Source organism: Lepisosteus platostomus, chromosome 5 (assembly GCF_059453375.1).
Source record: "Lepisosteus platostomus isolate fLepPlt1 chromosome 5, fLepPlt1.hap1, whole genome shotgun sequence".
Lineage (NCBI taxonomy): Eukaryota > Metazoa > Chordata > Actinopteri > Semionotiformes > Lepisosteidae > Lepisosteus > Lepisosteus platostomus.
Window position 1 is genome coordinate 14417841 of NC_142615.1, and position 12826 is coordinate 14430666.

The 12826-nt window shown below is 47.5% G+C and overlaps 2 non-coding genes and 2 pseudogenes across 2 annotated transcripts; 2 read left to right on the forward strand and 2 right to left on the reverse strand.

Annotated features, from left to right (window-relative positions):
* Positions 1 to 5672: 5672 nt before the first annotated feature.
* Positions 5673 to 5836, reverse strand: LOC148663837 (U1 spliceosomal RNA). Its single transcript, XR_015938751.1, has one exon. It is a non-coding gene; the product is annotated as a U1 spliceosomal RNA (small nuclear RNA).
* Positions 5837 to 7648: 1812 nt separating this feature from the next.
* On the forward strand, positions 7649 to 7767 carry LOC148663838 (5S ribosomal RNA; annotated as a pseudogene).
* Positions 7768 to 8367: 600 nt separating this feature from the next.
* Positions 8368 to 8532, reverse strand: LOC148663839 (U1 spliceosomal RNA). The gene has a single exon (XR_015937856.1). It is a non-coding gene; the product is annotated as a U1 spliceosomal RNA (small nuclear RNA).
* A 3962-nt stretch (positions 8533 to 12494) lies between these two features.
* On the forward strand, positions 12495 to 12613 carry LOC148663840 (5S ribosomal RNA; annotated as a pseudogene).
* Positions 12614 to 12826: the final 213 nt, after the last annotated feature.

Genomic DNA, 12826 nt, shown 5'->3' on the forward strand with positions numbered 1-12826 from the left:
CTAATCTGTTTCTGTACACAGCAAATAAAGACAATCTCAACCTACTTGCGCTGATCTGTCCCCATGACCTGTGATACTGTCATCCCTGCCACTGTCAACAAATTTCAGGGATTAAATTTTGCAATGTCATGTACATACAGTATGCAATTTAAAATACACCTCTGTATGGTTTCATTTTGACCTTTCATTTTACTTCTTGTTTTTTCATGTTGAGCAATGCACATGCTGGGGGCTATTTTTAATTTGCTGCTGCTTTCACAGCATGGTTTCCTGTAAACTGTGTTTGAACTAAAGGTTAGTGGAGGGGTAGTGCTCTGCGGTTAGTTCTTGCAGTTGCAAGTTGTTGAACAGCAGTTCTACCTTCACTGGTAGCTTCAGGAATAATAAAATAGGGTTATTGACTGAAAACAGAGTAAAATAAGTTTTTCTTTTTCTGTGCTGGAGTTTGTTCTACCAGAGATTTTAGAGCACATTTTACAGCTCTTGTCCTTTATCCTGAACAAACCCATAGTCGTTACAATACTTTCTTATATATGATAATACAGTAAATCTCTTCTTCTACCCATACGTGTTCTCACAGAGATTTTACAGTCTTTTGGATAAAAGAAATCATGTGGTTGAACCAGACAGATGTATCCAATCAGAAACTGACCCATGAGAATTGGGTGAATTAATGGTTAATTAATGATTAATAAACTGAGGGAGGTGGTGGGTGACCAGAAGACAAACAGACGGGAGACAGATATGTGAGGTGTTTTGAGTCTTTATAAATTACGAGTGTTAGAGCAGCTGATAAGAGCGCTCAATTGTATTAAGTCGCTGTGATATTTATTGACATGTTCTAATTGATTTGCAATGTTTTAGATCTAGACTTACCCAACAAATTCTCTGCGAGTGTGTAAGTGCGTAGCTGTGTAATAAAGTATTTCTGTCAGTCCTCACAGTGAAGCTGCCCCCATACAATCAGCCAAAACTATGAAACTCCATGTTCATAGTGCTTTTTCTTGAGATAGAGCAACTATTGTATATATTTCAATTGAGATTGTATTGTAGTTCTCAGTCTGCAATATCCCTCCTTCTGTTAGAGGCTCTGATACAAGGGTGTGCAAGGGGAGTTACTTTACTACAATAAGGATGGACATCTAGTCTGCATAGTCTAGCAGTCTGTCACACAGGCAAATACTTTTTGAGCATGAAGTCAGCTGGACTCCCTCTGCAGCTACCCACCTGAACTACTACCGCCTACAGCTGCTGCGACCCACTATGCCTTCCTTCAAATCTTTTTCTAGATCTCTTCGTCATACCTTCTCTTCCTCCCTGGGCCACTTGCCCGCTTCTTTCACTAAACCAGCATTCCGTCTCTTCACAGCTATCTGTTCCAAGACCAGGCTTTCTAACAACCTTCTATTCCTTTACAGATGTCGTTGACATAATATCATCCCTAAAGGATTTCGCCTTAAATTTAATACCTTTTCTTTTGACTCTGATACCACCCAGAGTAACACTCAGAGACTTCTAAAACAATTTTCTAGGAAACTAATGCTCTCTACCATTTTCTCCCTCAAAAAACAGATTATCCTTTCCGACAACAACATCAAAGAGGCTAAGGAATTTCTACGGCTGACAGCTCCACATCATCTTCCCTTCATAACTAACCTCATTAGATCTCTCAACTCTAAACTCTACCAGTTTCTCACTACAGAGAAGGACAAAAAACTCAGTCATCTTCTACAGAAGAAAACCATCAACACCCCGGACACCCTCACCAACCCTAACCTTGTTGTCACCATACCTTCTGACCTTTCCCTTTCACAGGATGAGCGATCCCTCCTCAGCAAAGGGCTCAGTTTTGTACCAGTTCCCAGGAAGCTGGACATCCCCCAGACCAATGTCGACCTTAACCGCTTTTACCGCAGGATCCCTCTCAGAACACATTTTGCTGACAATTCCTCTTCACAGGCAGCTGATAACAACCCAGTTATTGATGTCATTAACAACATTAATCCCAAACAGAGCTGTTGGACTCCCTCCTCTGGCCGTTTTCCACCAGTTGATTATTTCATCAACCAATGCACTAATCAAGCTCCCAAGGCACTCTCTATACCCAGTAAACATAGGTCTAACCTCACCCAAGGAGAAAATCAGGCGCTCCAGTCTCTCCGCAACAGGGATGATATTGTCATCAAACCAGCGGACAAAGGAGGTGCTGTTGTGGTGTGGCGTAAAGATCTATATATCTTTGAAGCCTCTAGACAACTAACTGACACTTCTGCCTACCTCCCTCTCCAACAGGACCCTACCACTGACTACCAAAAGGAAGTGGTATCCACCATTTCCCTTCTTATCAGCAGTAACAAGCTCCCCCAGGAGGCGAACCGGCTCATCATGGAACATCCACAGGTATCTCAATTTTACCTCCTCCCCAAAATCCACAAACTGGACACCCCTGGACGCCCCATCGTATCAGCATGTAACTATCCAACTACTTACATCTCAGCCTTTCTCGACAGCCTCATGAGACCGCTGGTTGAAGATCTTCCCTCATACATCAAAGACACCAACCACGCGCTCCAACTTTTCAATGATTTCCAATTTCAGGGTACCGAATGCCACATTTTTACCATGGACATCACATCTCTGTACACCATCATTCCCCATAATGATGGCTTTACAGCCCTCAAGCACACGCTGGACAAACGCACAGTGCTTGATCCACCCACCCACACCCTGGTATGCCTTGCAGAATTGGTCCTCACACTGAACGCATTCTCTTTCAATAATCTTTTTTACCAACAGGTCAGTGGAGTTGCCATGGGCACCAGAATGGGACCCAGCTATGCCAACATTTTTGTCGGCTGGGTAGAAGAACGCTTCTTCACTTCCTACACTGGCTATGTCCCTGACTTCTACAAACGATATATTGATGACTGCGTTGGTGCCGCCACATGCTCCAACGATCAGCTTGAGTTCTTCCTCCACCATTTCACCAACTTCCACCTGTCCCTCAAATATACGGTTAACATATCTTCCACCACTCTTCCGTTTCTAGACATCCACTTGTCTATCAACTACCCCCGACTGTCCACTTCAGTTTATTACAAACCCACGGATTCACACAGCTACCTCCTGTACAGCTCATTTCACCCCAACCACACTAAAAACTCTCTTCCTTTTTCACAGTTCCTTAGGTTACGACGACTATGCAGCGACGACATCGACTTCGAGAACCAAGCCCTCGAAATGTACTCATTTTTCATCAACAGAGGATACCCCAGCAGTGTGATTGACAGGGCCCTTGCCCGACCCAAAAACACCCCCCGGACCAACAACCTGATCAGGAACTCCCGCCGTAACAACCGCATTCCTTTGGTGCTTCCTTACCACCCTAACACACTTCCTATCCCCAGGACCATTAACCACAACTTTTCCATCCTACAGGATGATCCCTCCATTGGGGCCCTCTTTTCTGATCGCCCTATCATCTCATATAGCCGACCACCTAATCTGCATAACCTCCGTGTTCACAGCTCCCTTGACCGCCCTAAACAACCATCCACACCAGGCACTTTCCCTTGCAACAGAGCTCGCTGTATCACCCGCAAGTACACAGCCACCACCACACTCATGCAAGGCCCCTCAGGACAACTCCGGATCACCCAGACAGCATCTTGTACCTCCAGCAACCTTATTTACTGTATCTCTTGCAGTAAATGCCCAGTTTCTCTCTATATTGGAGAAACAGGAAGGAGACTCGGAGACCGCTTCAAGGAACATGTCAGGGATGTGAAGATTAAAGATCTCTCCAAGCCCATTGTTTCTCATTTCACCTCTGACAGCCACGACCACTCTAATCTCTCCGTCTGTGTTCTCAAAGACGGTTTTCTGAACTCATACATCAGAAAGACCACCGAAACTAAAATTATTCTGCAGCTAGGATCACACATTCTCCCTTCCCTTAACGACAGACTACTGTTCTTTTAAATTTTCTCCATTCATTGGAAGTTTCATTTCACACCTCTCTGCACCCATTCTGACTTCACACCTCTTGATTGGCCTCTCTTTCTGTCCCCTGCTCCCGCCTCTCACTCCTCCTCCCTCCCAACCTTTGTTCTCCCGCTACTTTACCTTTGCCTACTGCCCTGTCTCTCTCACACCTGAAGAAGGCTCCACAGCCAAAATGTTGTGTTCTCTTTCTTCTTTTTTTCAGCATGGAATAAACCTATTACTTGTTACTCTGAAAACATTTCTGGGCTGTCGCGTGTTTATTTCAGCACATAAAGCGCACCAGTCCAACACGTCGGCCGGGCGCGCGGCGCCTCCGCCCTCTTGTGGCCTTGCGGCGTCAGAGCAAGATGCTCCTTCTCGCTGCCTTTCCGCTGTGTTGCAGAGCCCCGAGAAGGAACCTGGAGCACACATTGTGGGGGGCGGGGGACCGTGTTCGCGCTCTGCCCCCGGTCTCTTGCGCGAGTACTAAATCTCACGGCGCCAGCCAGCGGCCAGGAGACAAGTACAATATCGCGTGACACGGGGGCCTCGTCATTGATTGTTACATATGAGACGGGGATTAGGAGGAGACCCCAACTGATTGGTAAAGGGGAACACTAACACCAGAGTGACACCCCCGGCGTCTCTTTTTGAGAGACGCCTTGGGATTTCTTAATGGCCAAGGAGGGTCGGGACCTCGGTTTTACGCCTCCCCCGAAGGACGGCGCATGTTTGTGCAGCAGAGTGTCGCCACCAGGATGCTGGGGCATAAGAAAGCCACACAGACCGCAGGGTGAACGCTCCCTACTGGTCCCAGTCACACCTCTTGCAGGAGCAGCAGCAACCTGAGCTTTTCCGGGGGGAATCTCCCATCCGGGTGCCAGCTAGGCTCACACCTGCTGGGCTGCCGTGGATGAGCCCAGTCGAGAGTTGCAGGGTGAGATCTAGTCACCGGGGAGAAACGATACAAGCGAAGGATTACTCGGCTCCCAGCACTTGAAAAGACCGACAAATGACTCGTTCCCCCCGGAGCTGAATGTACCTGCATGTGTCGTGTCGTCTACTTCCCCCGCCCCGCTGTGTTTGCTGTATTGTCTTTGAATCCGGCCCCCAAGACGAGACGGGCTGTTCCCGTGCCCCAATTAACACTTTACGGGTGCCATTCCCCGGCATTGTGGCCATTGTCGGTGGTCACACGCGATAAGATAAGGTGGAGGAGAGCGGGGCATGCCCAGCGCCAGACATTCAAGGAGGGGGCTGTGCGAGGTGAGTTGTGGTGCGACATGCCGGAGCCCCGACGCTGCTAATGCGGAGCACTTGTTGAACTGGCATTGAAAGCACGGATACAATAGAGGTACAGCCATTCACTGTTTGACATGTCTGCACTGATACAGAACCCAGCAATCAGAAAACGTGTGAAACTGTCTTGAGAATTAGCATACAGTACCGAGGCCCCCATGACCAAATAAAGGCTAACCTCGAAAATCAGCCTAAATAATGCAGACTACAGCAAAACGACTGACTTTGAATGTCCGGAAGGAGTAGTGTAACCAGCTTGAAATGCTTCTCCGGACCTCTAACTAAAAGAAACCGGGAACCAGCAGTGGCATCGACTCCTTTCGAACTGGGATCCTATCGCAGCTCATGGTGTTGTAACTCTTCCGTATCTGATATTGGACCAAGCACATCAGGGGAGAGTACGAACGCAGTCCCCCACTACCAGTAATTATGCAGTCGAGATTCCTACATTTGGGGAATTCGCAGGGGTCAGCACAGCCGGAGTGCAATGGCCGAGCCTCGCTCTGGGTGAACCTCCTTCTTGATCAAGGTATCTCCACTGCCAGGTAAGTATGAGCTGTACAAGCCCCTGCAAGCGGCCCGCACCCACAGCACAAAGCGCACAGCCTAGGCCAGCTCCTCGCCCCGCACACCACCGCCTCCTGCTGGGCCCACTCTTTCGCACACTCACACGCCACACTAACACTCAAAAGGGTGGGCAAAATGAGAAAACAAGCGTGCCGTTTCCTACACATCTGCAGTCGCCAATGCACATTCGCAGCATGTCCCGGGATGCAATTCGGCCTCATTTGCATAACACCAGACCCGCAAATCGCTACGCAAGCTCGCGTCGTGCGCCTGCCACACAGCGAACAAACACTGGAGCCTTTTCAGCAATTTCCAAAAAATGGGCCTGCTCGCCTGCCCACAAGGCTCCGTCTCTTACCCGCTCTCCAGAGCCTGCTGCCTTCTGTGCTGTTGTCTCGGCACTGCTGCAGCGCACACAACTCCTGCAGCGCGGGGAGAAAGTTTCCACGCTCCGCTGCAGGGAAGGCTCGCTCCGTGCGCACACGTCCTTTCAATGCTAGTTCAACAAGTGCTCCGCATTAGCAGCGTCGGGGCTCCGGCATGTCGCACCTCACCTCACCTCGCACAGCCCCCTCCTCGAATGTCTGGCGCTGGGCATGCCCCGCTCTCCTCCACCTTATCTTATCGCGTGTGACCACCGACAATGGCCACAATGCCGGGGAATGGCACCTGTAAAATGTTAATTGGGGCACAGGAACAGCCTGTCTCATCTCGGGGGCCGGCTTCAAAGACAATACAGCAAACACAGCAGGGCGGAGGAAGAAGACGACACGACACATGCAGGTACATTCAGCTCCGGAGGGAACGAGTCATTTGTCGGTCTTTTCAAGTGCTGGGAGTCGAGTTATCCTTCCCTTGTATCGTTTCTCCCCGGTGACTAGATCTCACCCTGCGACTCTCAACTGGGCTCACCCACGGCAGCCCAGCAGGTGTGAGCCTAGCCAGCACCCGGATGGGAAATTCCCCCCGGAAAAGCTCAGGTTGCTGCTGTTCCTACAAGAGGTGTGACTGGGACCAGTAGGGAGCGCTCACCCTGCGGTCTGTGTGGGTTTCTTATGCCCCAGCATCTTGATGGCGACACTCTGCTGCACAAACAGGCGCCGTCCTTCGGGGGAGGCATAAAACCGAGGTCTTAACCCTTCTTGGCCATTAAGAAGGGTGTCTCTCTGGTGTTAGTGTTCCCCTTTACCAATCAGTCGGGGTCTCCTCCTAATCCCCGTCTCATATGTAACAATCAATGATGAGGCCCCCCTGTCCCGCGATATTGTATTTGTCTCCTGGCCGCTGGCTGGCACCATGAGATTTAGTACTCGCGCAAGAGACCGGGGGCAGAGCGCGAACGCGGTCCCCCGCCCCCCACAAAGTGTGCGCTCCAGGTTCCCTCTCGGGGCTCTGCAACACAGCGGAAAGGCAGCGAGAAGGAGCCTCTTGCTCTGGGGCCGCAAGGCCACAAGAGGGCGGAGGCGCCGCGCGCCCGGCTGACGTGTTGGACTGGTGCGCTTTATGTGCTGAAATAAACACGCGACAGCCCAGAAATGTTTTCAGAGTGCTGTGCACTGGAGGATTTTGTCTTGTGAAGACTTGCCTTGTGCTCCTCCGTGCAGTTTGTTTGTTCTCCTCCAGTGCGGGACAAGCCAACACAAGGGAGCACATTCGCCAACATCCAGGTACGCAATGCGATTTGGAAAGAGGCTCCTTTCCAAAGAGTTGCACACGAACGATCCTTCAGTCCCACTCGGGGGGCACGGAGCCCCAGCCACACACAGCTTCAAGTAGCGAGTCAGGCGCCATGGCTTTCGCTTGCAGCCACACCACCCTGAATGTGCCCAATCTCATCTGATCTCAAAAGCTAAGCAGGGTTGGGCCTGGTTAGTACTTGGATGGGAGACTTCCTGAGAATACCAGGTGCTGCAAGCTTTTGCTCTCTCGGCCAGCAGGGGTCGCCGTTGGTACCGTAGGCTTTGGGAGGAAAACCTGGAGGATGGAAAGGTGATCTATAGCCTCATCTCTAGAGATGTTTTGTTGCTATGGCATGTGTGTGACCCATATAAAAAAAAAACCCGTTTGTAAAACGAATATCGAAGCTGGCTCTAAATCTGCAAATGAAGATGAGTCGATAAACCACTTGTTTTTCGTATAACTATACATATATTAATTTATTACTGATTTTATTCATTGAGCACAGATCCAATAGAGGTACAGCCATTCACTGTTTGACATGTCTGCACTGGTACAGAACCTAGTAATCAGAAAACGGGTGAAACTGTCTTGAGAATTAGCATACAGTACCGAGGCCCCCATGACCAAATAAATTGGCCTTAATAATGCAGACTACAGCAAAACGACTGACTTTGAAAAGGGAATGAATGTCCGGAAGGAGTAGTGTAACCAGCTTGAAATGCTTCTCCGGACCTCTAACTAAAAGAAACCGGGAACCAGCAGTGGCTTTCGAACTGGGATCCTATCGCAGCACGTGGTGTCGTAACTCTTCCGTATCTGATATTGGACCAAGCACATCAGGGGAGAGCGCGAACGCGGTCCCCCACTACCAGAAATTATGCAGTCGAGATTCCCACATTTGGGGAATTCGCAGGGGTCAGCACAGCCGGAGTGCAATGGCCGAGCCTCGCCCTGGGTGAATCGATTTTTTAAGAACTTTATTTTCTTTTCACAAAAAAATACAGGACATCACAAATTAGAAAGCTTTACATTAATATACATACTTAAAACAGTATATATGATCACATCTCATTACATTTTGACACGGTACCAGTTACATAGCAACAATTTCTTTTTTTCTGGTGTAAATCACATTCTTTACTTAAACATGGTAATGTTTTTCACAGTTTCTTGAGATATTGACCTATGCTCTCTATTTCCCCCAGATTTTCTGCTTCCTCCCTCCCTTCTCTCCACAGATCTCTGAGTTAATAGTTCTCTCGGGTGATGAACAGGGCCAGGCTACCTGCTGCCTTGACTGGGACCTCGATGCCTTTGAACAGCCCCATGTTCCTCACTCTCCACAGGGCGTCTTTCCCACTGTTCACCACGGCCCAGATCCTGTCAAACACGTCAGGAGGAAGTTTGACAGGAGAGATGCCGTTGTAGCGGCAATGCTTGTTAATAAGACAGAATTAAGCGGTGGTATGCTGTCCTAAATGAGGCCCCATCTCACCCTCCATCTCTGTGGTGCAGCCACAGAGAAAGTATTCATGCAGGCTGATTTAAGATGTTTTCTTTTGATAAGGGACAGCTCCCAGATGGGGATGCACTAAGCTAAGCCTGGCTATCATGATCAATGGTCATCCATTGGCGCCTATCAGTCTAGGGAGTGCCGAATGGACATCTGGACTGCATTCCTAAGTGTCAAGAGTAAGTGACTTATATCTCACCTTGACCAACCAATCAGGAACTGGCAGGGCCTGGAAATACCACGTGGGTCTCCAATGCCCGCCAAACTCTCAACCAATCAGCACACATCTGGGTCTTGGTCAAAAAGGGAGCGCAAGCTCAGATCTGGGCTCTCCTTGGCCATTTTCGCGCATCCTCAGAGACAATCATGTGACAACTGCTGTTGTCTGCAAAGGGACTTGGACTTTGTTCTAAGCGCAAGGCCGAGGATCCCGTACGTACTCAGAATTCTACCAACGTGAATGCTCCACTTGATCAACGGCAGCCTACAGTTGGACCCTCGTCGACAACCTGAATAGCTTATTCAGAAGCAGCGCTGGACCGGGAACGAACCAGCTTCTTCCCAGGCAAAAGAGTGACTTGTGAGGACTCACGGTCACACTCTGTGCATAGAGACTTTCTACTAGCCAGCCGGACTGCTGGTAGATCCCCTCGGAGCAACGACTGCCCTGCGCGCCGCAGTCAGATTCCTCCGCCCGTCCTACTCCGAGCTGCACCTTGACTGGTTGGCCGGTAGCCAGAGAACGCCCACACAACGCCCATTGGACAACCGCTGCAACAGAGGCTGCAACAGAGCCTGTCAGCTGGTTTGGTGTTCGTGCCGGGAGATTCCAAATCCATACACAGTGGATAAGTAAACCCCATGTTCTACATTGCGTCTCGAGAATTCAATTGTACCTCAACACAAGTTGTTATCAATTTAATTCATGAGTAATGTATTTACTTCCGAGTTTAGAGTAACAGTGGGTAATAACACTGATTAGCGATTTGGTAACCGAACGATATATATTGACATATATTCTCTGTTGTGTATCTCTTTGTGTTAGCATCTCTTCGAGATTATATACCTTGTATATTGATAACCCTCACAGTAAGGTCTGCCGCTTGTATCCAGGCAGACTAGTATATGTTTGGTGCACAATTTATATGAATAAATGTATCTCGTGTATTGAACCCGTGTGTGTGCGTTGTTAGTTGTTCTGACGATTGATTTTCTAAAAGCCACAACGAACAACCTCGTGATTACTGCTACAATTAATAATTGTCTCAGTAAACCCATCAAACCACGATACACCACCATAAACTATATTAATTTAGGAACATAAACATATAGTGTAAACTGTATATGGCTGGTATTGGTAGTTTAAAGAAAAAATACACACCAGTATTCCACTTTCTTCCTAAACATTTTAAGCATCAAAGTCTTACATGTAGTAAGATTTTACCACGTTTCGGAAACGTTTTTACATGCTCCTTCTGACCATCTTAAGTTTATATACTTTGTGAAAAGTCATAAGATATTAACATTTTCTGTGAATGTGCTCGTTATCGGAGTAAACAAAAGCATACTTTTAGAATTTGATTAATAGGGAATATAATATGGAATCACGTACCTAAAGAAATTAATAACGATATAATTATTTTTATGTACTGTAGCTCAAATAGTAGTATAATACACTTTCTATGGATACATGTGCTTCTACGCAACGCAGAAGCACATCCACAAGTAACATTACCTAGCTAAGAGAGGACATTGGCTAGCCAATATGATAAATACAGTGGAAAAAACAATTGGGAAAATAAGACCTGCTGATCTGTTATACATACCAGGAAGAGAACAGAATATGATTTTTTTCTGTGTCGAAACGTGTGTTGTCTTTATGAAATTCATGTATTTTAAACGTTTCATTAAGAAGAAAAAAACTTACAGAAAGATACTAAGCTGATCACGAGATAGAAAGATCACCCGTTTTTCGCGCATAAAAAGTGGCTATTAACTGGGTGAACTGTTATTAACTGGAGTCAACTGGGTGAAAACACATAATATGAACATGAAACAAAACAAAAAATAAAAATAAGATACAATCTACAGACATTAAAACCGGTGTCATGGAAATATAACTATCAAGGAAGCCACAAGAGAGAGTTCTCACCTGAGAAAGGTCTTTATTTCAATATTGCAATATTGGGAGCCCTGCTGCCACTTCGCAAAGTGCAACCAGAGACTCAATTTGTTACAAGCAGTACAGGGTTTTTATAAGACGTTGCGCTGTAAAAAAGCTCAGCGCTTTGTCCCTTCTAAAACTTCCCCTTTCCCTAAGAGAAAACAGATTACATCAAAAAGCGAAAGAAGAAGCACTAGATATGTTATTCAAAGCTTATCAGTTACTTTCAGCTAATTCTAACGACCCAGACAGCATATATTAATAATAATAATAATAATTGCTTACACTTATATAGCGCTTTTCTGGACACTCCACTCAAAGCGCTTTACAGGTAATGGGGACTCCCCTCCACCACCACCACCAATGTGCAGCATCCACCTGGATGATGCGACGGCAGCCATAGTGCGCCAGAACGCTCACCACACATCAGCTATCAGTGGGGAGGAGAGCAGAGTAATGTAGCCAATTCATAGAGGGGGATTATTAGGAGGCCATGATTGGTAAGGGCCAATGGGAAATTTGGCCAGGACACCGGGGTACACCCCTACTCTTTTCGAGAAGCGCCCTGGGATTTTTAATGACCACAGAGAGTCAGGACCTCGGTTTTACGTCTCATCCGAAGGACGGCGCCTGTTTACAGTATAGTGTCCCCATCACTATACTGGGGCATTAGGACCCACACAGACCGCAGGGTGAGCGCCCCCTGCTGGCCCCACTAACACCTCTTCCAGCAGCAACCTTAGTCTTTCCCAGGAGGTCTCCCATCCAGGTACTGACCATATATTGTTTTGGTACATTGTCTTCTAAAGTAACCTAAACAGTGTACTTTGTTGACGCACTGTTTTCTAAAATTCTGCACGTACTGTAGCACAGCAATTACATCCTTGAAATACATTATCTAAAAGCCCCAATATATTTTTTTGCAAAGCTCTCTACATTTTAAGAATCAATTTAGTTATTAGATTTCCACTTCAAGACTTGTTCGGCTGGCGTTCGGGGAGTCGCGTTTTTCAGAATTGTATTGAGATCGTTTTCCACAGAGCTCAGATGTCAAAGCACAGCAGCAGCTCTCCACAGCGATCCTCTATAGCGCCCTTTCTCCCGCAGCTCCGTCCTCATTGGAAGGAAGCAAGAGTGAAAGGCTGAAGTGAAATAGAGCGGGGACGAAGGCAGTGAAGAGAGAGAACGTGGGAAGAAGAGAAAAACGCAGGGGAAAAAAAGCAGCGTCATAAAAGAGGTGACGGAGCTGTCCTCTCAATAAGAAGGGTGCAGGCGAGCTTTGCTCTCGCTTACGGCCACACCCCCTTGAGCACACCTGATCTTGTCTGATCTCGGAAGCTAAACAGGGATGGGCCTGGTTAGTACTTGGATGAGAGACGTCCTTGGAATACCAGGTGCTGTAAGCTTTTAAGCGTAGGAGGCGCCCTATCCCCGCTCGCTCGCTCATTCCCTTGTTCACACGTGCAGTGCGGCTTGTCCGTCTGTTTATTTGTCAGCTTTGGCGAGACACGGGTGCTTGTGTATTCGCGTGAGCATTTTTTATTCTATTCTCAGTGAAGAGAGAGAACGTGGAAGAAGAGAAAAACGCAAGGGAAAAAAAGCAGCGTCGTAAAAGAGGT